Source organism: Macrobrachium nipponense, chromosome 17 (assembly GCF_015104395.2).
Source record: "Macrobrachium nipponense isolate FS-2020 chromosome 17, ASM1510439v2, whole genome shotgun sequence".
Lineage (NCBI taxonomy): Eukaryota > Metazoa > Arthropoda > Malacostraca > Decapoda > Palaemonidae > Macrobrachium > Macrobrachium nipponense.
Window position 1 is genome coordinate 18,993,816 of NC_087210.1, and position 27,500 is coordinate 19,021,315.

Sequence of the window (27,500 nt, forward strand, 5' to 3'; positions counted from 1 at the left end):
TTATGTTATGGTAAATTCAGAGAATGGTGATGTAACTAAACCCAAAACCCCAGGCCATTCGGTGATCATCTTACTATGAAAAGCTATTCTAATGTTATGCTTACTATATTCATATCCGGTTGCATACCAACAAGAACCCAAGAAATCTACTTTACTGGGCCCCCAACATTTCTGACCCAACAGCCAGTTGTCACCTTCAGTTTTTGTGAAAAAAAAAAAAAAAAAAAAAAAAAAAAAAAAAAAAAAGTCATTATTTTAGTTAACCAGCGAAACTTGACAGACTTTCCCCTTACAAACATTTCACTGACGAGAGATTGACAGCTTAAATCGTGTATAGATGGGGTGGGTATTTTGACAAGGCAATAGAAAAGATGTCATTAGTGTGCACTACAAAAGGCAGAGATAAAAAATAAGCCGAAGTTTCTTCCGCGTAATCGCGTTTTCTGTACAGCGCATAATGCTGTATGAAACTTTCAGACACGGCTACGGCCCGGTGGTAGTCTGTATTGTTGAGGTGCGATCATGGCTAACTTTAACCTTAAAATAAAAACTACTGAGGCTACAGAGCTGCAATTCGGCATGTTTAATAACATACCAATATGCAGACCTCCAGCCTCAGTAGGTTTTAAGATCTGAGGGTGGACAGGAAAAGTGCGGACGGACAGACAAAGCCTTCCCAATAGTTTTCTTTTACACAAAACTAAAAATATGAATCTCAAAGACTTTGAAATTAACAAGCAACTTAATTCGTTATTCTGTCAGTTACCCTTTATTTTGAGTTTAAATACGAATTCAAGTTAAGTATATCTTCGTTTTACCAGACCACTGAGCTGATTAACAGCTCTCTTAGGGCTGGCCCGAAGGATTAGATACTTTTACGTGGCTAGGAACCAAATGGCCACCTAGCAACGGGACCTACAGCTTATTGTGGGATCCGAACCGCATTATATCGAGAAATGAATTTCTATCACCAGAAATAAATTCCTCTGGTTCCGCGTTGGCCGAGCCGAGAATCAAACTTCGCACCACCGGATTAGTAGCCGAGCGCGAAATCCACTCGTCCAACGAGAAACTACGAATTCAAGAAAAACGACATCGTGTTCATAGGGTAAAATATTCTCTGGAAATTCCTCAATATAAAAAGGCGAAGCCAAAGTAAAGTAAGAAAGGAAGTGAAACCTTCTTAACCGGAAAATTCCTGATTCTATTTTACATATTTTTCTCATGAATCTACGTTGGTGGTCCAGAGGGATTTAACAACATGAGGAGCCTCAGAAATTATTGGGAAAGTTGATCTCTCTCTCTCTCTCTCTCTCTCTCTCTCTCTCTCTCTCTATATATATATATATATATATATATATATATATATATATATATAATATATAATATATATATATATATATATATATATATATAAATATATATATACCCAAGTTACAAACCCTAAATAATTTTGTCAATTATTATTCTACTGAAAACGCCATTGATCTTTTTTTTTCATTCAAAATCTATAAAACTGACATAAGTAACTACACTAAGGGCAACTTCTTAATGTTTCAATGAGTAAAATATTTCGTTGAAAATATTTTACTCATATAATTATTATTATTATTATTATTATTATTATTATTATTATTATTATTATTATTATTATTATTATTATTATTATTCTTCAGAAGATGAACCGGAGTCCCTCCCACTGTATTAGGTTCAACCTAATCCTAACGTGTCCATATAACTAGTCTTTAAAAAGTATTATAATTAAAGTTCAAGTTGCATGAAAGAAATGTAAGTACTGCTTTTATGCCACAGCTACTATAAGGATTAAGTATGAAAGGACCGTGTCCTCCACTCTCCAAGGAAGAAGGAAGACACGTTGCGGGCGAGTGATCCAGCGAATATCAGCTGTTACATTTACGAGAGAAACCAAGAATCCAAACAACACACAGAAAGAAGACAAAGCCAATTTATCTCGAGTAAAACTACTTGCATCTAACTCTCCGAAAAATGTGGATTTTACAAGGAATTCCAGAGAACAAAGAATCCCTTGAAAAATTCCAGATATTCCAATATCGGATTTTAGAACAAGAATTATACCCCTGTTACGATGGCATTCGCGTTATTGGAAGAATTCACTCCGCTATGGAACCTTATGGGTGGAAAGAAGTTCTTCGAGTAGTCATTTCTGAATGTGGTAAAAGCTTTCCACGAAAAAACTTAACTTAGACGTACGGTGTTATTGTAAGAAACTGAAATCACATGGTGCCTTCATAACACGTTATAAGTAAGTAATCTTTCAGTAAAAAAAATTATAAAATATAATTGAATTTATGTAAAGTATTTATGTATAATGTGTTAACTTCAGGTTAAAAAAATAATATTTTTTTCTTATAAATGATAAATTTTCATCAATATATCAGAAGACCACGGAGCCGAAAACTACAGTTAAAAGTATATCTTATCAGGTAAACAATCATTATGTTTATTTCACGCACTGCATTTGAATCAAAATGTTTATCTATAACATTCAGGGATATATTGTATAGAGTTGCTAGAAAACTAGAAAATGAAAATATGGTTTCGTATATTTACAGAAATAATAACATGCTTACGTGTACTTTAGTGCTAATGTTGGACTATTCTATGTTAGCAGCCTCTCGAGGTTCATTTCTAAAAGAGGATAGTTTTCTCCATAGGAGGTTAGTAGAGTTTTTAAGTGAATTCCGGGAAGTTGACAGAATTCAAATTGATAGACCCATTAACTCATTTGGTATTTGGATAAACATTTCCTATTTTTTATTATTATTGTTAAATTCCTGAAGAATATATTGATCTCGTCGATCAATAAACGCAATTAATGTAAAGGTTTTATAAGATATAGGTATAATTCAAAATACTGCATTAAACCTTTCGGACAAAAAGGGATTTGCAGAGGAAGCTTTACTGCTTCATGTTAAGAAATTCATTAGAGTTACCTTTGAAGTAGCATTTTTCATATAAAATGCTGTTTTTTATTACAAGTTTAGTAGAAAAAGTATATTTTATTTGATTATATGTTATTTAGAGTAATAAGTTTCAAAAGTTTTTTTAAACACAAAGGTTACCTTTGAAGTAGCATTTTGCATATAAAATGCTAAATAGATATGTAATTTTTCAACAAATTTTGTAGGAAAAAATATATTTTATTTGTTTATATGTTATTTAGAGTAAGAGTTTTCAAATACAAAGCTAACTTTACATAATTAACCAGTCCTCATTATAATATTTCTGATTGCTTGCTGATGCTTGTTATTCATGAGGTGAAATATACATGTACAATCTACGTTCGTGATGACTCGCATTCCAGTATCATGATAATATGTTTCCAGTATAACCGGTCACTTTTAATTAAACACAATATACCGACAATGCCTATTCAACTTCCTTTTATTGATTCCATTCAAGATGAAGTCAGAGCAAAAGCCTTGGATAGGTTCCATGCATGGATTAAGTGATACTAACAACTTCAGTGCTAAATCAGTGTAAAAGCAGGACATTGCCATAACTACATTATATGTTGCTAATTAAACCTTTGAACAGGTTATTACAGTAAAATAAGTAACGACGTTCTTCCCCTCTACAATTACCATTGTTATTCCCCCATCGGCCATCAGAAATGTCCGTGCAACTTTGGTATTCATCAGAATGGATGTCAGTAGATGTCATCACATGCACCTCATAATAAACGATCATACATAATTAGATATGAAGTGAAGAGGAAAGAAAAAAGGATTCTAAATTCAATGCATAAATTTTGACATATAAAGATGAATATACATTTTCAAACAGAATCGATGTAGTAAAGGGTGTTTTATATATCTTTGATGATGCAGGAAAAGTTGCTTAAGAAAAGATTTCAAGTTAAACGACAACTCGTATTGCTAATCGGTTTGTTACTTGCAATTTCAACTTCACGGCGCTCATGGTTTTCATTGATTCCTCATAGACAAAAAATGTATACTCGTGCTGTTGGTTTTCTAGCAGAGTTACACCGAAAAAAAGATGGGAAAAACTTAGCACTGTTTATACAACAGTGTAATAGTTCAAAGGTGCGCAAATTTTGGGTTGTATACATTGCTGTTGCACCGTTTCTTCTAAACAGCTCCTACGATTAACAGTGCACGTCTGACTAAGGGTTCGAATAAATCTTGAGCGAATATTAAAGGAGTTCGAGGTGCCAGCTTTTTTTTTTAAATAGCCCATTTAGCTCAATGTCCTCCAGGATGCAAGACAGTGCTGCGCATTTTTGCAACACCATGCAACAGGGAGAGATTTCGGATGTGAATATGACAAATATAAATAGGTGAGTTGTTAACAAGCTTAATTAAGTGTGATGGTGTATGTTTACATTTTATACTTATATTGATATGTATTCTAATCATCTTCCCTGATGTTAAATTATCAATAACAATAAAAAAAGTTAAATGAACGAACATTATCATTATTAGTAGTGGTAGTATTAAGAAGAATTTTTGTTACACGATTTGCACCAATGTATAGAAACAGAGATAATCACTCAAATAGGAGAGCAGTGACAAGATAAGGGATTTGATTTATGGGAGAAGAAATATACAAAAATATAAAATATAAACCGGAGAGAGAGAGAGAGAGAGAGAGAGAGAGAGAGAGAGAGAGAGAGAGAGAGAGAGAGAGAGAGAGAGTTTCTATTAGTATCCTCAACGGTTCTCCAAAGGGAGATGGAGAGTGGGAGACAGAAAATTCTATCAGTGTCTCAACGATTCTCCATATATATATATATATAAGGTCTCCATTACTACCAAAGAAAATTAGTGTGTAATATATTACATATCAGACGCACTCCCCGCATGAGAGCTGCTTCATATATATTGAAAATTCTATCAGTGTCTCAACGATTCTCCAAATAAAATGTTGAAAAATCTGAATTCTTTCGAAGTATATTTGAATGTGTTATTTTAATTCTTGAGATCTTTAATAATCACTTTTTAAAGCGAATGGATACAAACTTGAAAAAGCCGAAGTATTTGTCGCAGTTCTGATTTTGAAAAATAATTCGAAAAATAGCTGGAGATATTGACACAAAAGCTAAACTGCACTTGTATGCGTTTTTTGGGCACTGGGTTCATGTGTGTGCGCTTATCTCATGTAATCAGGCATCCTAGTGTCAAATTCCTCCATAACTGATGAACTCATATATTACGAAAATAATTGAAATTTTAGCCACCCATGAACGCCAAAGTATTAAAAGGAAACGTCTCTATCCATATTAAAGCACTGAGATTACTGGGTTTCTCTAGGGCGGACAATCGTTGTCCTCTTAGATATCTAGCAGCCACGGGTTCAAACGTCACATCCTAAGTTTATTGGACCGAGCTTTCTATAACCTCGTGGAATTGTGTAAGGTTAATCGTATCAGTGTTAAAATGAGAGGTTAAATAGAGGCATTAGAATCCATCAGTTTTAATCATATGGCTTTATAAAACATCCTTATGCAGACAGTTGCATTACAGACTTATTACAGAATTACGTGACTTTTCAAATATTGATACTTGAACTAAGTGTAATATTGGATGCTAACAAATTAAACTCATACCTTACAATTCCTGTTTTTTTTTTTTTATTCATATCTTCATGTACTTGAACTAAGAAATACATTTCTAATATCAAACCAAACGCTGTTACATAACTACGCATATAACACTCAATGACTTTTTAATGTTATAACTAGGAAAAACAATATGTCCTTAAATCCATTCCCTAAATCCTCAAATTCGTTCTCTCTCTCTCTCTCTTTTCTCTCTCTCTCTCTCTCTCTCTCTCCTCTCCCATATCCTAGATCAAGTCGAAAGAGCAATTTGTATCCTGATCACATCGTGATAAACGATGAGATTGCCATCCAATAAATGGCAGAACACATACGTCTGAAGTTGGCTTAATGAGCCCAATTCAGGGCTGAATTATGAAATGATCTGTATGTGGAATGGGTGGCATATCGCGGATTGGGGGCGTGAGGGCGAATTAGAGACGTTGGATATACCTATATGATTCTGTTTACTGAGGGTCTTGTGAGGCGTGCGGCTGGAGCACCAGCGGAATATTAAGATCGGTATCCTAAGGAGTTTGCATTTTATAAATGCACCAGAAATGACCAGAGAGAGGAAAAGAGAGCGAGCACAAGTAAAGAGTGATGCTCTGTCATGTTGGCATATAAATAGGTTTATTCATTTATTTTCCCGAGCGACGTTTTACTCTGATAGGATGTCCTTATACGGTTCCTTAGTTTTGATTATTATAAGCCTTTAAACACCAGCGCCTTTTAATATTCCTAGCAGCCTGGTGGTTACCTTGTCATTTAAAGCACAAAATTTAAACGAGAAATTTGCTTTAGACAGAAGTCGTATATCTATCCGCTAAGCTATACATATTATATGAAAAATGGAATTCCAGTAAATCTAATCTTTGTATTTGCATTTCCTTTATGCTCGTAGAAGATTTCATCTAGGATAATTAAAATGTACTATATATAAATACTACATAAACAGACGCATACACACACACACATACACACACACATATATATATATATATATATATATATATATATATATATATATATATATATAAATATATTATACATATATATGTATATATATATATATATATATATATATATATATATATATATATATATACATGTATATATTGCAAAAATAAATATACTATACTATATAATATACGTAAATGTGTAACAATATATATATGCGTGTATGCATGGTGTAATTCCTTAGAAGTTTTGAGATAAAAGGAACAAATACCATTTATCCCATATACCATAACTTAGTGTACTCTTAAGCTTGTTATCAAAGATTGAATAAGTAAAAGCTTTGTGTATTATTGTATTCTTTTAGTTTGATCTCCAACTCCTCTCGTTCCTTCTTTAAATTACTCAAAATATATACATAACGAAAGCCGAATGAAAACCTTACCCCTAAAGGTATAATGGAAGCTCCTTAAGTTTCGGGGAGATCCTTCTCGGCTGTTTATTATGAGGATATCACCTCATTCTTCTCTCTCTGGTTCTCTACTCAACATTGTGCATTAGTTGATTAAAGGCCTTTATCCTTTCTTCATCTGTGGGATTCAGGACATCATTTTATTCTGTGCTATTGGTTCTTATCTCAACCCTAATAAATAAGGGTTTGGCATTCAGGTCCTTTAGATATGCAGAATACCAACAAATGAATGTAATTTATCTCAACGCACAGCGTATGGATACATAGGGGATACATCGTGCCTGTTCATAATGACCCAGTGAATTCCAGTGAAAACATTTATTGGAAAAAATTTGGTAGAAATATTTTTTATACCACTTCTGGAAGACGACGCGTAAAATAAACAATACGAGGAAAGGAAATGGGAAGAATGGATACTTGGAAATTGAAGGGAAGCCCATTCAAACGAAGCAGATGATGTAAGAAAACAGGAAATGGAAGGGACAAGCGCCAAAAGAAACAAGCCAACTAGCACAACGAGAGGTTAAGATTCTTAGTTTGTACGTCGAGAACTCATAAGTTCACTGGTCACACATCAAACTAAGGAACACCTTGGAACTGCTGCATCAGTGCTGACATTAAAATAAACTGTTGAAAGATGAAGATGCCTTTCCCTACTACTTCCTTCGGGATATATATTATATATATATATATATATATATATATATATATATATATATATATATATATATATATATATATATATATATATATATATAAGCGAATACCACGGGAAATGATAGTCAGGAAATCCAAGCGCTTTCGTCTTTATTCAGACATCGTCAAGGAGGATTCCTGGACTATCATTTCCCGTGGTATTGCGCTTATTTATGAAGTCACGTGCATCTACTGTGATTTTTTAAGCATATATATATATATATTATATATATATATATATATATATATATATATATATATATATATATATATATATATGAATAACTTGATCACGAAGTATATAAAACGTGATGCTATGTATAAATAAAGTTTTTTTTGCCACGAAGGAAAATAATGAAAAAGCGAGATAGCCGTGTACTTTTGGTCCTGTTCGGACCCTTTACTGAGGCACACTGATTTTACAAAGAACACCATAGTCAAAAGAAGGCTTAATATACAAACTGGACACTACCAGATTAGCCATAAGGGCGATTTCACTCTACAGAGAGGAGGAGTCGCCGGAGGCTAGCCACACCTTGAAGGATACCCGCAGTAAACAAGTGATTCTTCATGAAAAACAGTACATTTTGAAAACAACACGGGAGCATATACAATTTAATATCATGAATTTTTACACAAATTTTCCCCCAAAAATTTTTATTATAATGAAAAGACGAAAGAAAATATAAATATATATATATATCGAGCAAGAGAAAGGAGAGAATATCGAACCAGAGAGAGAGAGAGAGAGAGAGAGGAGAGAGAGAGAGAGAGAGAGAGAGAGAGAGAGAGGAGAGAAATAATAACTATATACATGTGGGACTAATTTATTAGTTGTTCATTTATTTTGAGGTCCTTCATAAACATCTTACAAATATATGGGTCCAAATGGTACATTCCCAGACTAAGATTTAGGTTGTTTTTATTAGTGATTTGTATAATTGCCGATTCAAGTAAATTCTTGAAACATAATCATTAGATCTAGCAATTACCGAGTATCACCCAATTAATACAATGAGATTTTTCACCCAGATGGATAAACAGTGCATTTGAAGTCTGGGCTGTTCTAACTGAATACATATGCTGCTTAATCCGAACACATAAATTTTTACTAGACTGACCAACGTAAAACGATGGGCAATCCTTACAAGGAATTTTGTAAATGATGTTGTTATTTGTTACGGGACTATTCTTAATTAGCATATCTTTAATGGTATTGTGATAAGAGAACACTACATTAACATTAAACGATTTAAATATTGATTTTATGGTTTCAAATCCACGAAAATAAGGTAAGCTAAGTACATTTTTAGGCCGAAAGTACTCGGCTATCTCGCTTTTTCATTATTTTCCTTTGTGGCAAAAAAACCTTTATATATATATATATATATATATATATATATATATATATATATATATATATATATATATATATATATATATATATACAATACAGAGAGAGAGAGAGAGAGAGAGAGAGAGCAATGATAATAATAATAATAATAATAATAATAATAATAATAATAATAATATGACCAACGTAAAACGATGGGCAATCCTTACAAGGAATTTTGTAAATGATGTTGTTATTTGTTACGGGACTATTCTTAATTAGCATATCTTTAATGGTATTGTTATAAGAGAACACTACATTAACATTAACGATTTAAATATTGATTTTATGGTTTCAAATCCACGTAAAATAAGGTAAGCTAAGTACATTTTTAGGCCGAAAGTACTCGGCTATCTCGCTTTTTCATTATTTTCCTTCGTGGCAAAAAAAACTTTATATATATATATATATATATATATATATATAATATATTATATATCATATATATATATATATATATCTATATATATATATTATATATATATTATATATATGTATTATAAATCTATTTTATATATATATATCATATATATATTGATATATATATAATTCTATATATGTTAAATAATTACATATTATTTAGATTTACAGATCTGTAAATATAAACCAATGACCTGGGGTCATGGCATTAGGGGGAAGGGTTCTACGTGACCAAAGCAAGACCTAGATTACGCTATGCGCTGTCTGCAGTAGCCTGATCTAGCTCTAAGCTTTGTCAACCATTTTTATGTTTATGATAAACTTTGCACAACAACTTCCATGGGGAAGCGGTTGACCTGTTAACCTACGCCGGAAACTTGTAACTCCGAGCCGGCGGACTACGTATGTTTTTTTATATGAATTGCTGAGATAGCCTAATGTTCCGCTATCGACGCGATGCTTGAGAATGGCAGTTCCACGCCAACGATCAAACATATCGGTCTTCGACCGAGCTGCATCTCTAGTATGGAGTTACAGAATAAAGTTGTTATCTGTTCAAATTGCCTGTTTTGAATCGTTCTCCTCTAGTCAAGAGAACCTCTCTCTACTAAGATATCCAAGGAGATGAGAGGAACCAAAAAATACTTACGAATGACAGTCGTAAGGAGAACACAAAAAGTCTATCGCCAAGCGATAAGAATTAGATGTGGTGGCAGCGTATAACGAAGAATTATAATTAAACAAGACCCATATCAGCCGACCGAAGGTCCTACAAGAACTCCACTTCACCTTAAATCAAAAACTAAACAGAGGAAACGGGATCTTCAACAACGCAACAGTTTATGAAGACGCAACTATGTCCTTCATCGAGAGGAATACAAGCATTTAATACGACGTTTGAGCAACTGTTGTCACTTATCTTCGAGAATCTACACCGGACGAGAAGCAGCATCGAACATCAACGGAAAGAAGAAAAGAAAACAAACACAGGGAAACTCACCGATCGAGCAAGGACGCAGAGTGTACAGTAGACGCAGTAAGTGCAAGGACGGAGCTGTGACGTCATCAATCTTGGACTTCCCCACGCATCGTGCACCGAGAGAAGACCGTGACGTCATCACGACTTCGACGCAGAGACGTAGACAGGAACTGAGACGTCATCCCATGTCAACAATCCTTCGCAATATAATGGCTTGGAGCTAAGTACCATTTTATCTATTCAGGTCTTTTCCTCAGTGAAGTGTTGTTCACAAGAGTCGATCATCCAGTATTCTGGGGGTGAGTTGTTTCGTCCATATTAATCTTTCCATTACAGAATCAATCTTCAACTACGAGGTTCTCGCCCGCAGATTAAATTTTTTTCTCTTCTCGTTGTCATTAACCGTTTCTTGCAGGAATTCTCCGTATAATATTTCATCTATTATCTGATTTTTGTATCTTTTGTTTGGGGGTTTTCTATTATTATAACCACACTTATACAGTACATTGCTTATTGCGTTTACGTAGTGGTCGAGTGTACTCTTATAGATATTTTGATAGGATTGCAAGGAATAGAAGTGATAAGAAAAAAAGTGAAAGCCGAAATGGCAACTACTCCGGCGTGCAACCCCCCATGGTGGTGACTCTCGTTAGCGCGAGGTCAGCGATTGTCCCCTTTTCAAGTCGGGTCAATGGGTTCCTGCCTCAAAATGTTGAGGCCATTGGATCTCATTCTGTAGACACTCATTAAAAGCAAAAAGCATCACAGACCCAGCAGTACAATTACAGGAGGCCAAGAGTTCATTGACTTTGCAAAAAAGGTGACGCAATGCGTATCTAAGGGGGTTTTTTCTTCCAAGAGGGCTTACATGACGAGTTCAAAATTAGACTACGTGCCGTGTATGGGGGTGAAGAGGCTTTAGATGTATATTGCATTGAGAAATATCCTTAACCAAGCCTCCATGACTCAGCTCAATGTTGTCGAGCGCGGCGGCGCTAAATTGCCGACCGGCTAAATGAATACAGGATAGTTTAAGTAACTCCGGGGTGGGTTGCGGGTGCTAAAATCAAAGTGAAAGATTTTATCCGTTTGATCTACCTTTACGTCTATCATGCAATGTTGCCTGAAAGCGTTAGTACGGTGTTTTGATAAAAAATTGCAGCCCGACAGTACGGAATTAGAGTGTATAAACAAATCAAAAAACACATGTCTAAATGTAGCGACCTAGATCCTTCGCTCATTCAGTTTTTGCAAAAAATGAGAACAAGCCACAACAAGTAATGTGGACATAAAAATAATCAAGTTGCAGGGATGGTTTGTTTACTGTAAACGACCAGGTCACATGATTCAGACTGTCGACGCGTTTTTGTTCAATAAACACAATAGTTCAACTCATTCATATACCGTTGCTAACTCGAGGAAATCAACAGCAGAATGCTACAAACACGCAACCAGTTGCCAGTGCAAATAAAAAGAAAGGTCCTCGTACTATAAGAAGAAAAACAACCAACGGAAATTCTGCACAAATGCAGAACAAAACAAATCGTGCTTCAGGTACCTCTGTTCCTGGGCCGTCTAGCCAGAACTTCGCAAGGGCAAGCGAATTTTCAGGGTGTGGATAAAACAAAACAAATACCACGTAGTTCACTCCAAGGGGGGAGAGGCGATGGGTGGGGTCATCAATATCAACATCTTTTGTATCAAATAATCAGTTTAATCATTTATCAGAATCATTGTGAGACAATTGATTTTCCTAGAAACACACGGCCGAATCAAAAAAATCTGTGCAGGTTCCCGTAGATTGCAAACAATTCATGCAATTATTAGTCAAAACGAGTTGCGACAACCTTACATGCAGTAAATTGGACCATAAGTCATTCACTTTGTTCTTTGATTCTGGTAGTCCACGTAATATAATGGATTTAAGGACTCATCATTACTCTTTCAAAATTTCCCCTATAGAAAAGTCCGGAATAAGGCTCTCAGGCATTGGAATAATGAATTAAATGTTGTGGGCGTAACTCATGTACAGTACAAGGTCGGTAAGCGCACGTTTGCTGATACCTTGTCGTTGTACAAACATTAATATGTCCCACCCGCAGTAATTATCGGATACCCGTCTTGGGCATCAAAATATTATCTTAGCACCTGCAAAACACGGCGTGTATATCAAAGGGAAATTCTATAGGTCTTCTAATACCCTAAAATCAGTTTTAGATAATAAAGAGACAGACAGAGTTGTCACTTACATTACGGAACCAATCACCTGTCTCACGAACCAAAGAGAAATAATACAGGCAACCAACAGAACTCTCCGCTCACCGAATAATATCAGCTTGCACGCAAATCTTCGAGCCTAACGTAACTTCAAATATATTAGTGCGTGTAAAAGAGAAACCTTGCCAGGATCTGAAACATTAATCCTTTCCGAAACCTCTGAAAACACACGGATTATCGTCACAACAAGCCGTTTATACAGTCGGCTACAACAACAATGTAACATCGAAGTCTGTAATCATTTGAATACCACTTTAGTAATCCCACAAAAATCAACATATCTTGGATGCCGAAGTTTATAAACATCGCATTCTTACCGTAGCTGAGATAAATCACGCTCAATAGTCGCGGGATGAACCCCTTTTTGCAATCTATAAAGAACAAAATCAATAAGGACATTCAAGAAAAAAGAAATTCAGCAGAAAATTTTTGAATCTGTTAACTAAATATCATGATGTTTTTTCCCTTCCACTAACGGATGGAACCTTAGGAAAAACGGATGTCATCGAGCATCAAATAAGGCTCAAAGGCAAACAGAAAGTAATCTATGTACCTTCGTACCGACTTCCTATGAAATTTCAGAATGAGATAACAGAGGAAGTAGGTAAAATGTAAAAAAGGAAGGAGTCATTAGGAAATCAAACAGCCTTATAATTTTCCGTTAATAGTAGTACCGAAAAAAGATCGAACTTGGCGGATATGCGTAGATTTTCGTCGTTTAAATGAAGAACACAATCCCTGACAGATTCCCAGTACCATGTACCGATGATATCCTATACCTTACTAGGGCCAGAATAAATATTTTTCACAAGCCTAGACTTACTAAAAGGATTTCATCAGATTCCGTTGGAACAAGAGAGTATCCCATACACTGCCTTCAGCACAGCCAGGGGACATTATGAATTTTTGCGTATGCCTTTTGGTTTACGTTGTGCTCCTATAACTTTTACTCGTATGATAAACATCGTGTTTGGAGACTTGTTGGGGGAGATCCTACATGCCTACATGGATGACTTAGTAATCTTTTCCAACACATTAGAAGAACATTTACGTAAATTGGAGTTAGTGTTACAAAGATTAAGGCAGCATAATTTAAGGGATAAAGGTAAGTAAGTGTGAATTTTTTAAAACAGAACTAGTCTATCTAGGTTTCACGGTTTCTAGTGAAGGTCTTAAAGTCGTCCACGATAAGGGTGTCGGCTATCCGTAACTTTCCGATACCTACTAACGTCAAGGGAATACAGCAATTTTTAGGATGCAGCGGATACTATCGCCGCTTCATCCGCAACTACTCAATCATAGCCGCTCCCTAACCGATCTTATAAAAAAGGGCGCGTAGATTTCGTGTGGTCTGAAATTATTCATCAACAAGGGCGTTCGATAAAACTGAAAGATGAACTGTGTAGTTCTCCTATCTTGAAATTTCCTGACTTCGGTAAGGAAATTTTCATAGCAACAGACGCCTCAGACCTAGGAGTAGGTGGGGTATTGCTTCAACAATATGATAACAGTTTTTCCCTATAGCTTTTTATTCACGTAAACTGAGACCTTCGAAAGTAAATATGCAGTAATAAGACAAGGAAGGGCTCGCTATTGTTAATTCACTCGTGCATTTTGTTTTAAATTCATAATATACGGTTACCCCGTCAAGGTTCTCACTGATCATAAGCCCCTAACCGACTTCTTTAAAGGCTTTAGTCACAGCCCCAAGCGAACTCGGTGGCAACATGATTATTCAGGACTTTGGCGCGAGGATCGGGTATTTACCTGGGAAAGCAAATATCATTGCTGACGCATTATCACGCAACCCCTCTTCATCTTGTACCGAGCCATTAGCTGAATTAATAGATATCTCAACCTCCACGCCCGTTGTTAAAAACTATATGAACCAACGAAGATCTGGGCTGGAGTGCTGAACTATTACAAAGGAAGCAAAGAAAAGATCCGCAAATAGAAAAAATCATCATTGCGTTAAACGGAAATCCGAAGGAAAAAGAATACCTAAAGTATAAGCAGCAGACTTATATCCTACAGGACAATATCCTGTGTAGATCCGTGACGAGGAAAACCCGCAACACACCGCAGTTGAATAACAACCAGGTGGTGGTGCCTATCTCACTCATACCCACTGTCTTAAAGTGGTTGCATGAAAATCCACTGCAGGACGGACACCCGGGTTATACCTTGATGTCACAGAAAAGCCAAATCCTTATTTTATTGGCATACGATGCTTACAGATATAAAAAAGCACATAGCAAATTGTCGCACTTGTCAAGAATACAAAGGGCACACGAAGACACCTGTCAGCCTAGGGGCTTACCCCGTGCCAAATCAACCATTGAAAGAGTACATTTAGATTATTAACAGGATTTTACCGAGTCAGACAGAGGAAATAAGCACCTCCTAGTAATTATAGACGCTTTGACTCGATATACAGAACTTGTAGCGCTTAAAACAAAAAACCGCGGGTCGAGTGCGCTAGGATTTTTTGTTTTACGAGTGCTACATTTGTAAACATGGAATTCCACACATCATTATCTCAGACTCGGGCGGGGAGTTCAATAATCATTTCCTTAACTCCTTGTGCGAATTCCTTTGTATAAAGAAAATCAATACCATGATCTATCACCCAGAGTCTAATGGCTAGTGGAAAGGGCAAATCGTAAGGTTTTAAACATTTTAAGGGTCACCTTAGGGGGGCAGACCCCAACTGGGACATTGCCATACCTGCGGTACTAAGCACACTTAATCACTCGTATCATGTGTCTATTAAAATGACACCGCACGAGGCACTGTACGGTATCCCGGCCCCCCGAACGCCTTTCCACATCTTAAGCCTACAACTAATTTATCAAATCCTCTAAAGGATGTTATGGATGCAAGCATAAGTCGATATAATATAAATCGTAAGAATTTAGAAGAAGCACAGATCATAATGAAAAAAAATCATGATAAAATAGCTAAGCCAACTAGAACATTATGCCAGATGGGCGATCAGGTATACATACAAGTATACGTACGTAAAGGTTTTTTAAATTATAAACTGACACCTAAGTTTGAAGGCCGTTTAACATTTTAGAAAATTTAACGGCCAATAGAGTTAGGGTTCAAAATGTATCCAAACCCACTGATGTGAGAATAGTCCCATTGGCACATATCAGAATCTAAAGCCAAGGTAGATATGGAGTGAGGGAAAAAATGGTTGTATTTATGAAACTTGTATAATAATTTATATATATATATCTATTAATCATATTGTATGTAAACCTATTCTTTTACGCGAGTTATTACATATGTTTTACTCATTGCAGGTTTCAAAAAATGAATCTGTTATTGTTAGGAGTGATATTGTGTATTCAGACATCTTTGTTGTAGGAAAGAGCGCTAGGACGAAAGAAATAGAATTTAATCATGGCTCGATTATCGAGAGAATCGATTATGTATTCATCGTGTCAAGTAATATTGTTATCGAAGTAGATATGCATGCTATTTCTTGCCTGAAGATGACGTCCTTAACTTAAAGGAATGACCTGATGAGGTTTGTATTTCCCTTAAGGAAATGCACGAACGTAATTTTCATGCTAAACTCAGAGATTTCACTAGCTCAAACACTAAGCGTCGCGGAAATGTTGTCTTTATGACATACAAAATAAAACCGCCGAGGCAGAAGAACTCGCTCGTGACCTGCTGATGTGGTCTGTGCGGCACAATACTCTTGAACGCCGCAACCGCTTATTCTAGCTGGACTAAACATCTTAGGATCAGTTGCGAATCTAGGCTTAGGAATCTCAAATCGCCTTAAGATAAATAATCAAAATAAAAGAATTGAGTTTTTGCAACACAAAACAGAACTAGCTTATCTGAACTTCGCAGCCAGTTATCTTCGATCAATCAAATAATGAATATCGTTAATGAACATTCAAATAATATCGATCAGGTCATGGAAGTTCAACATTTGCTGGCTACTTTAGCTTACTATAGTTCAAAAAATAGATCATATCCGTGTGAAAATATCACATTTTATTGAAAAGTCAAAAGATTACGTAGAAGCAATTACGTTAGCAACAAAGGGTGTGTTATCTCCTCACCTCATGCCTATTAAAGATCTGACGTTAACTTTGAAAACGGACGGGAGAAGCTAGGTTATATTCCTTTATTAGATGCCCATAAAGTAGAATTCTATTATAGCCTAATATCAGTCAACGTTGAAAATTATAGAATTATGATCACAATTCCTTTTGATTCTTCCGATGCTTGGCAATCATACAAAATAGCACCGTTTCCTACTTTCATGACGAATAACTCAAATCCAGTAATATCCAATTTAACGGGGCATGTACTGATTTCTTCTGATAAGAAATCATTTACAATCATTAAAGACTTAGATAAACTCACTCACTGTTCAGAAGCCATGAATAATAAAATTTGTACAGCTGACTCTTTTGAATTCTATCCTATATCAACGGATTCATGTGAGTTAGCATAGTGCTAAACGGCTCTCTCTCTCATACAAGCGAAGTTGTCTGGGGAAACTTTATCCCTTTTACGGTAATAAATTCAATTACAGGATGAATAATGGTTCCTGGCATCCGTTATGATATGGCCGGATTCGACGTCGTGTGTCCGGACAGTACCACCGCCCATGCCCCTATCTTCGTAGCAGACGATGGTTGTACGGGGACATCTACAAACTACACCTGTCAGAGGGGTCAACACGATAATACGTGAGAAGGCGTTATTTCGCGAACTACAGTGGGCTTCCACAATCGTCCCATCACTACCTCTCCCATACAACGCGCGAGTAGCTCATCGTCTGACGCAACTGGCTGAGATGACCCACGCGTCCAACGACTTATGCAGGGGTGGAGAAAATCTTCGCTACTACATTCTGCTAGCCGTGTTCAGCGTGACGGCCATATTGGTTATCGCCGTCAACATCTTTGCTTGGCGTAGGCTGAGGCGTAAACAGAAGGATCTCCAAGGGAACGTACTGGCCCGTATAGATGACGTACCCGTTAAACTCAAGTCGTTTGCGTTTAGGGCCGCCTGAACCTGGCCACTTCAGTTCGTGCCTAGGGAATTGTCTGGAATTGTGTTGTGTGTGAAAAGCGGTCCGTATGCTGGCAAAAATGTAGGACAAGAAAGACTCACGCCTTTGCATTTGAACAGTTAAAGTATCTCCAGGGCGCCTAATAAATCATTATAGCCCAATATTATACATTAATATATTCCTAAAGGTATTTTTCGGGCACCTAATAAAATATATCAGCCCTATATATTGCTTTTCTGCAGATTTCCATAGTTATACTATTATACCATTGTACAATTATATTTATCTATTACAAAGAGTGTCAAGTACTCTTTAAACAATTATCCATGATCATGCTATAATCATTATTTAGTAACCATTATTCTTAATCAGGTTACCTGTTATCATATTAATCATGTATACATGTTTTGATTTTTACCTTTTATATATTGGGTACCTAATCATTAGTATTACCAAACATGGATCTATATTTTCCATGCATTTATCTTTGTTTATGAATATGTCAACAAGGGTATGTAACAGAACCTTTTTATGCATTTAATCACTTATTATGTTATACCTAGACGTATGTTACGAGCACGCCCTATGAACAATGTTTAAAGTAATTTTTTTTTTTTGTTTTTGTTATTCAAGGCTTGAATAGGTAGCAGTCCGAGCCTAATGTAATAATTACATATAATATTAGATTTACAAGATCTGTAAATATAAACCAATGACCTGGGGGGGTCATGCATTAGGAGGGTTCTACGTGACCAAAGCAGACCTAGATTACGCTATGCGTGTCTGCAGTAGCCTGATCTAGCTCTAAGCTTTGTCAACATTTTTATGTTTATGATAACTTTGCACAACAACTTCCATGGGAAGCGGTTGACCTGTTAACCTACGCCGGAAACTTGTAACTTCCGAGCCGGCGGACTACGTATGTTTTTTATATGAATTGCTGAGATAGCTAATGTTCCGCTATCGACGCGATGCTTGAGAATGGCAGTTCCACGCCAACGATCAAACATATCGGTCTTCCGACCGAGCTGCATCTCCTAGTATGGAGTTACAGAATAAAGTTGTTATCTTGTTCAACTTGCCTGTTTGAATCGTCTCCTCTAGTCAAGAAAGAACCTCTCTACTAAGATATCCAAAAGGGGAGATGAGAGGAACCAAAAAATACTTACGAATGACAGTCGTAAGGAGAACACAAAAAAGTCTATCGCCAAGCGATAAGACGTAGATATATATATATATATATATATATATATATATATATATATCTATATATATATATATATATATATATATATATATATATATATATATATATATATATATATAACATACAGAGAGAGAGAGAGAGAGAGAGAGAGAGAGAGAGAGAGAGAGAGAGCCAAGCCAATAATAATAATAATAATAATTAATTAATAATAATAATAATAATAATATGCTTTATTTCCAATATTCACATTGAGAGAGAGAGAGAGAGAGAGAGAGAGAGAGAGAGAGAGAGAGAGAGAGAGAGAGAGAATATCCCCTAAGAAGTCTTGAAGTACTCCTTCAGATCCTGATAGACGAACCTTCCGGGATTGTATCTTCCATCAGAAGCTGCCATTTGAGAAGAAGCTTCAGGAACACAAGTCAAAAGTAAACAGATATGTGAGTCTTCCCGGTCAGAGCTAAAAGACAAGAGAAGGAAGTGAGGGAAATCCGAAATGAAAAACAAGTCTAAAAAGCAGGAAATCTTAAGGCGAAATGTAGTGACTGTAGAGTTTGCCGGAAATTAATTCAAGTGAAAGATGGAAGGAGATTACAAGGTTGTAAGTTGTTGTGAACCCGGTAGTGTCAAAAAGGTTTTGATATCTATGTCGCATCTACCCCAGTATTTTCCCATTTGGTTTGGACAGTGATATTGAAGTAAAACAAAAATAACTGATTCTTAAATGAAAAATTAACTATAAGTTTTCTAAAGTGGAAATTATTCCAGATAATAAAGTTTGATATGAAATCTAATATTATACTCAATATATAAGTAGGAATAGGAAAAGACATTTATATAATGACTGTGAAGTGTCACCTTATTTTCGATTGGAATCCCTCTTTTGCATAGATTAATAACAAGAGATATAAATTGAATCTGAATTGTAAGTCTACTATTGCCGTTATAAAATATTTCCACAAAATGTATCAGTTAGAATAAAAAAAAATATAGCTAAAAATCTATGTAAACATTCTCACGCCGATTAAATGGAGTATCACGGATGCTATCTGCTTCAAATATTTATTTTCGAAATATCGAACATTTATGATTGCCTCCGGGATCAGTAAAATGCGAGATACACATCTTCCTAGATCATAGTTCCACTTTTGCACCAAACTTTAAAGCCAAGTACTAAAGGTGAATTCTCTAACTGGTCCTTATTTAAAATAAAGTGAATTATTTTTTTTTTGGAGAAATGGTATCAAGACCGGCGGTTTTTTGTGAATTTTCGTAGCGGTCATTGCGCCAGAGTGAATGAGGAAAAAATGATGAAAATCCGATAAACAATTCCTTTGAAGTCCTCCATTTTATTCGTATAGCTTTCCCCTAATATAAGACTGATCAACTTCGGATATTGTTCTTTTAGTTTGCATTCCCTTGTTTCCATGTTCTGCTGCAACACTAAGAAACTCGCTGGCTACCACTTATACAATTTACTAATTCTCAGCCCCCCCCACAAACAAGTTTTCAGAAAATAGACGAAGACCTCTAATTACTCTCGGTAACAAGGCATGATTCCTACTGTTTATCCACGAGGACAACTTTATATATATCTGTCTGTCTATCTAGACAATGTTTAGTGGAACACGGAACCCCAGCAAGAGAGGCACCATAAAGGTTAAAAATATAATAAACAGAATTTCATAGAACCAAAATAAAAACCCACAAATCGTTTCGGTAAGTTCCAGCAATAATGGTCCTCATGGCGTATATTCCTTTTTTTCTCGTTGCAATGAAAATCGGAAAAACATAAAACATCAAATTTGTAGTTTCCTGGAAATGCTCGTAGATTAACTTTTACCTGATGCAACTTCTGATCCTTATCATGAGAGAAATAAATACGGCCCTTTGGAGGCAAATGGCTCACTAACTATTTACTCAAGAGTTCAGAAACCCAGGAGTTGTAACCACTTTGACTGTTTCTTTGTTTCGCAAAAATATTTCCTTTCCCTATGATCAAAAATATTTCCTTTCCCTATGATCGGATCTATCAACTACCGTTCTGCTAGGCTAATGAATTCTCGTAAATGCAAAATATGCTTTTTATTTCCCAAACTAGCTGAACATGATATGAACCAAAGTGATTAAAAGACATAACATTACAAACTAAGTCTGACCCACAAAAGACTGTAAATTGTCATTCTATTCACCTGAATTAGACTAAGTAATCACTCCCAAAACTTTTAAATTATTAGGTTCTACATATAAATAGTCAAGTTTTTAGAGAATCCCATTCTCTACTATTATGCCGTGAACCCATCTGAAACAAAGAGACATATCCAATATATTCCCCAACACATAATTAAGTATACACATTACATTTCTCTCTTTTCAAATGTGGTTCGGATCCCACATAATGAAGTATACACATTACACTTCTCTTTTTTCAAATGTGGTTCGGATCCCACACTAATCTGTTGGTCCCGTTGCTAGGTAACCAACTGGTTCCTAGCCACATAAAAATATCTAATCCTTCGGGCCAGCCATAGGAGAGTTGTTAATCACACATACTCAACTACTGAAAATTTGATATACAGGACTTTTTGTTTTCTTTCTTGGCTTAGTTTTTACTTTGCATTTTAACAAGTCAGTGGAATAATGATTTTTCAAGGCACTGTTCCACGTTCCTATGTTACTAGAGTTATTATAAAATATCTGATTTTGCCTCAGTGATGTGGTTAATGCTTTATTCTGTGGCTTTACGGAGTCAGATTCAGACAAATTGGAAAAGATACACTATTACCACGGCAGTCTCGTCCCTAAATGGACATAGAGTTATCCTCTGGCTGATATTCGAAGATTTACATACTAATCACTTGATAATGAAGAGCACTCGAATAACATCCACTCCTTCAAGTCACCGAAACACATTAAGTCCTTGCACAGAGAGCCAAAAAATTATTACCCCTTGGAACAAATGTATTGGGAATGGTTAACAGCCAGGAGAATTACCCCAGGCAAGTCAAGTTATGCCCAGGTTACTAGAGTTAGAATTAGACTCATGTATTTGAATATTTACATAATAATAAAGAAGTAACATGAATAAAATAACAAAAGAACTCACCAAATTTACTGTGAGCAGGCTGACAATTCGTAAAGTATATAAGACAATATCACTTGAAAATATAAGAATCTGTGAAAGATGTCTCACGCTCTTAGCTTTGTTAATGTCATTTTAACACTTTCAACTAATTCTCCTTGTTAAACATCAGAAATATTGTGATCAATGTCTTTCTACTCTAACTGTTTCACCAAAAGAAAAACTCTAGTCGAGAGATCAGAAAAAAATAATCGAATTTATGGAAAAGCACACGTTTACGTGTACAGTGTTTGATAAATGCAGATGAATAGGTTAACAAGCAAACACATATGCATACGTGTGCACACATACACATACACACAGGGAAAATGTGTTTTCCTATTCTTCGTCGACATTCACTAAAGGCCATCATACAGTCCATTCGCAGAATCTTGTTTTATTTATTATTTATTTTTTCTTTTCTTTATTTGTTTAGTTAACTGCTCCGGAATATCTTAGGGTGTTGAACAACTTACATGTATGGGTGTTTAATATTTTTATCAGCATTACGAAACTTCAATCTACATGTGCATTTGGGCAGTATTATGTCTATGTGCTCACTCTGCCGAGAAAAATATAGTCCAACTTTCCTGAGAAGCAGGCGAGTTTATTTTGATTTAATATTGGACTTTACTGGCGCTACCTTCTCTTGGTAATGCAAAAATGCCACATACTTTGCAGGAAGACGTATCTCATTCTCAATGGCGACTCCTTTCTTTGATACTGCTGGTGACCAACAACCTCTTTGTACATTCGTCGCTTGCCCACTCACTTTATTCTTGAACTTGGACAGTCCTCTTCTCTGAAGAAAATTGTTATGAGAATTTGGATATGAATACATTTCTATATGCCGAGTGGCATTTACAGTATGTAAATAACCACTGGTTCCATGCAACGTAAAAGCGCCATACAAACAAACAAAACCTTTGTAGCCTCGTGATCTCTTGTCAACCATCCTGGCAGCTTGAAGTACCAAGATGAGGAATGACATGCTCGATGAGGGAGAGACCAACACCTACTGATGATGACCGTTAACTACTAACCAAGATAATCCCTAAATCCAGCAAGACTTCCCCATTCCAAATATATCTCTATTTCTTTTCCTTTTCCCTCCTCACCCGTTCTTCTTCCTCCCCCCAAACTTTAATCTTTTCTTCCTTCTCCCCATCCCTTGTCTCATCCTCCAACCGTCTCCGTTTCCGACCATTTCTTACCTCTTGCGGAATTTTGTGCACACAGTCAGACACGGCTGTTACCCCAGTGCTGAACTTTCATTGAGAAATTGCAATTATTCTCAATGATCAAGCAATTTTCTACAACTCAGTCCAACTGAAAAATTACACATATCCCACCACAGGCTGGAATGATCCTATATTTAGAAGGCTATGCATGAGATAAAATCAAAAGAACTATCAATGGAAACTACTACAACCTTAAAAAAAAAAAACTTAATTGAGTATGGCTCAGCATATAAGGAACTTCCTCCCTCAATAAAACTAGTCAGATACATACGTTGCTAGCCGTATGAACCCTATAGGACTATACACAACACATATTGTATATGCTATCAGCAGTATTCAGAAAAACATGACAACTGTAATTTAAAGGATTTTGTAATTATGGTTCTCTTTGTGATTCTTTTCTATTTAGGCATGACATAACTATCTCATAAGCTAAATTGAATATAGTCTGTGTGTGTGTGTGTGTGTGTGTGTGTGTGTATGTGTGCGTTTGTATCGCCTAATATACTATATGTTTACATTTTGTAGAATTTTGAGAGGGATAATTTATAACAGAACTTTTATACGCCTTAACCTAACCCAAAGCAGAGACCTAACCAAAATCAGAGAGACATTGACATTAGGTGCAAGATTTATTAATCATCTCTTAACACACACACACACACACACACACACACACTAACACATTATGTACGATTGCCTTTTTCCATTTAGAAGGTTCGGTAACAAGTCCCTCCAACATCCATCTGCAGCGACTATAAAAAAAAATATATGGTTTAACTATCACGAACCTAATTCACCGACTGAATGATATACAATAAAGGCAGTTATAAAAATACAGGAAGGATGGCCAACGTTCCGATTTCCATTTCAAGACATCATCATCAAGAACATAGTATTTTACCTATTTGTCTGAGTTTTAAGACAACTGGATGTGCTTAGATATCGTTTCTTCAACAGCAACGTGCAACAGAAAACCATAATTTTCAGCGACTGCTAAAAATTCAAGAAAATTTTCTGCAAAGTCTTTATAAAAGCTCCTAGATAAAGCAGGATCTTGGGAGATTGTAGAACGCAAAGAAAATCGCAAATACTTAATGGATAGAGTAACTTGTGTAATCTTACGCAAGTCTATCAATCAAAAGAATCTGGCAGAAGAAAGCAGATCGATGTCCTGATAGCCAAGAATTTAACGTCGGTAAGACCAGGCTACGAAGAGCGTTGATTAAGAAGGGGAAAAAATTGAATAGACTGAACCATGATTTTGATAGTGATGCTCCATGGGGAAATCATATCTAAAATAAGAGGCTTTAATTTTTGATTCGTGGATTCACTTTTCTTAAAAAATATCGTTAGATTTATCATAAAATGACAAGTCTTTCCAGGAGGCATTCTTAGCCAAGGTCGCTGCCACTCTGTCGACTAACCACCCGGTTTGTCATTCACTTATTCGGGAACAAGAAGCAAGTGAGTTAATAGTCACTAAATTATAATAGGTTCATTGTAATAAGCGACTATGTGAATTCCAAATGCCTAATAGTTCTTTGTTACTTTTCATTCCTATAAAAATACACTGTTAATTAACGAATTAAAATTCAGGAGTATATGAAGCAAAATGTTTTGCAATGGATACATGGTTCTATTAATAATCGAAGGTCTTTCAAAGTAGCGTAGCTTCAAAACTGAATAAACAGTAATTCAATCATATCAAACCAACTAAGGCATAATTCTATTTGCATGTCTTTACATGCATCCCTTGCATTCGCAATGTAAGTCTTTGTGAAACACATTACCGCCTGATGGCTTATCCTAATATCCGGGATGTCGCATCAGGGGCAAATTTGTTAGCTCAAAGACACTGCCATTAATTTACGAGGATTTCGAATGAATGCTGCTTTCTGCTCCAGTAATTTGATTTAAATCGCTTCATTTCAATATCCATTTAAACCAGTTTTATTCTTTGTCAGAATAACTGCATTACAATGTTATTTCTTATATCAGGAACGGCTATTCAAGATATTTCATGTTGGTTATTGTACATACAAAATAACAGACTGAAACTGTACAAATAAGCGTTGTCGGATATTTTTTTTTATTTTTCACTTATAAGCATCACCTGTAATGAAGCTAATGACAAAGTAAAAGTTGCACAGGCAAAAGAAGAGGGAGAATTATAACATGATTTCATCGTCCTTTATAAGCGTCTCTTAATCATTCCCGGATAATTTTACCTTAACTCACAAAAAAAAAAAAAAAAAAAAAAAAAAATCGGTAGTATGATTCATTTGGGAGCAATTTTAATGTATCCTGAGTGTAAAGATATATATATATATATATATATATATATATATATATATATATATTATATATATATATATATATATATATAAGCATGCACATTCGAGATAAACTGCACTAGAAGCATATGATGTAAGTGATCCGACAACGATTGAAGTCAATAAGGTAACATGGACATCTTAACAAGATGAGTAAAATTAATGCAACATTATTACTGAAACGATTCATATGGAGAGATCCAATGCCATATTTCATGAATAATTAATTTGTATAAAGCATAAATAACGATTTCCTCTACGTCCAAGAATGAAGAAAACAAAATTAAGCGCTCTTTATCAGCTGAGATTGCGTGATAATATCACCGGTTTTACTTAAAAAAATTATCATTCAAGTAGTTTTCTCTTATTAATGTAATGGATAAACTACTCACGGTCACGTATTATCATAATTCCCTTTCCTTGTGCTCAAAAACATCTCACGCCCCTCTTAGACTAGACGCTCTGGCGCTCTAAAAGGAATGAAAGTCACTGCAACGGTGCCTGTTGCTCTTCTTGAAGACAGGCATCTTTGTCACAGGAGGTGAGACTGACGCTTCTTGCATCTCACGCTTGAAAGAAATTACTCTCATCTCTTTACGGGGAGAGAGAGAGAGAGAGAGAGAGAGAGAGAGAGAGAGAGAGAGAGAGAGAGAGAGAGTTATGTTGGAAATACCTTAGAATTTTACTGGATTCAAAATAAAATGGCATCGTTAAAAACATAAAATTCTGGAAATATGACAAGATTTATTCACCCTCAGATACCAGTTTAAATAAAGATGAAAGATACAGGGTTTCTCACAGTGGGAAGAAACGGACTTCAACATCATGGGTAGTTCGTAGTTCGTATGTTATGTAAATATGACACTAGAACTTAGCAAAAGGAGTACAAGATAAGTTCGCTTGTTTAACATTCATCTCCGAGAGTAGATGCTTTTTAGAAAGTTGTGGAATGTGACTTTTGGTTCTATAGTGGTGGGAGCTTCAGCTCATTTCTACTTGGCAACGGAATTGCATGGCTGAAGGTTCGGGTATATCAGCATGGGAGTGTGGGAGTATTGTCATACAATTCTGTTTTAGACCCAAACCTGCTAGGTATTGGATTTCAATGATGAGTTGATCGTACGACATATGCCCAAATAAGAGTTCCAATGGATACGCCCACCAGGCTTGACACAGGTGGGCGATAACGAAGCCCTTAAGTAGATAAAATTCGGTTACACAATTAATAAACAGTACAGTTATCCTCTGAACACACACACACACACTCTCTCTCTCTCTCTCTCTCTCTCTCTCTCTCTCTCTCTCTCTCTTCGTTGAGGGGAGTGGTGCTTGGGGGGAGAGGTGCCTGCCATAAAATATAATTGGATATGATTGCCTATCTTATACGTCTCTATTTGAAGGTATGGCTAGGGACCAATTCAAGCGTTCTCTCAGTATGAAAAACGCCTTGCTGATTTCACCGCTTCTAGTTCGTAGGTGTTATAAAACAGAGGCTTCTGTGTTATTTTTTTTTTTTTCTGGCGACTCCTTTTGCGAATCAGCAGTTCGTTTCTTTACTGCAGTAACTCGAGAAAAAGAAAGAACAGATAGAGAACTTGAGCAATATAAATGCAACAACAATCTTGTGCATGTACCGGTGGAAAGTGTATAAGTGATTCTAATGAACTTGCTATTAAATGTAGTGTTAACCTTGAAATGGTTTTAACATTGAAATGAAGTAACTGTTACTCTCCTCTACAATTTCAACCTGTT